This window comes from Schistocerca serialis, chromosome 2, assembly GCF_023864345.2.
Source record: "Schistocerca serialis cubense isolate TAMUIC-IGC-003099 chromosome 2, iqSchSeri2.2, whole genome shotgun sequence".
NCBI lineage: Eukaryota > Metazoa > Arthropoda > Insecta > Orthoptera > Acrididae > Schistocerca > Schistocerca serialis.
The window spans coordinates 840,970,306-840,971,464 of NC_064639.1; the positions used below are offsets into that span (position 1 = coordinate 840,970,306).

At 47.1% G+C, this 1,159-nt stretch overlaps 1 pseudogene; it reads right to left on the reverse strand.

Annotated features, from left to right (window-relative positions):
• Nucleotides 1–632: 632 nt before the first annotated feature.
• On the reverse strand, nt 633–750 carry LOC126459031 (5S ribosomal RNA; annotated as a pseudogene).
• Between the last annotated feature and the right edge of the window lie 409 nt (nt 751–1,159).

Here is a 1,159-nt window from a genome sequence, read left to right on the forward strand (position 1 = left end):
ATGCACTGTTAGTACCACTTTGTTTCATCTGGGTGGTCAGTTGCACAACAGCTGCACACCTGTTCACCTGTACACGTATCTCTACAGCCATAGTTCATCCCTGTGGCGTGGTGCGACTCAGTTGCCTCGGCGCCAGTTATGGATGGCTCCATTTATCAATGCAGACTGTACTTTAAACATGGCAGCACGCAAACAGTTTACACACTTAGCTATTTCAGAAACGCTTCCAGCCTTAGCCCGAACGCCAATGATCATGCATTTCTGGACATCAGACAGATCAATCCATTTCCACTTTCTGACAACGACTGCACTATTTTCCACGTCCCACCGACACGCTTTAAATGCCATGCACTGTTATTGCTGTCACATGCTGTCCATGAGTGGTTATAGAACGTTGATGGCGAACGTAGGCGGTGGTCACATTAATGAAGCACTCCGTCTTTAGGCCACAAGTGGTCCATCGGGACCATCCGACCGCCGTGTCATCCTCAGATGAGGATGCAGATAGGAGGGGCGTGTGGTCAGCACACCTCTCTCTCGGTCGTTATGATGGTTTTCTGTGACTGGAGCCGCTACTATTCGGCCGAGTAGCTCCTCATTTGGTATCACGAGGCTGAGTGCACCCCTGAAAATTGCAACAGCGCATGGCGGCCCGGATGGTCACCCATCCAAGTGCCGACCACGCCCGACAGCGCTTAACTTCGGTGATCTGACTGGAACCGGTGTATCCACTGCAGCAAGGCCGTTGCCTGGTCACATTAATGAGACTGGACATAATTGTTATACTAAAAACTTGTATGTATAAATCCTCGTTACTGTTATTAAATCCTAGAAAACTGTCGTACATTGAAAGTTGGTTTGCTAGCTGTTTATAGATGGGGTTGGGGGAGGAGAAAGAAAGTACCTGTAACCTTTCACCCTCACCTCAGCCCAGGACCGTGCTTGCTTGAAGAAGTTATTTAATAAGAAAAGTGCACAAGTAAAGCTGTTTGTATCTTGATTGTTGTGACAAGCCATGACCCATGATTATACCTACTCACAGACGACATGGATGTGTTTGTTATCCATGTAGGTGGCTTCTCGTGTAAATACACCATGACAAGGAATTAATTACATAAAACTGACTTGAGATAAGTCGTCACGGTTACACTTATACAGG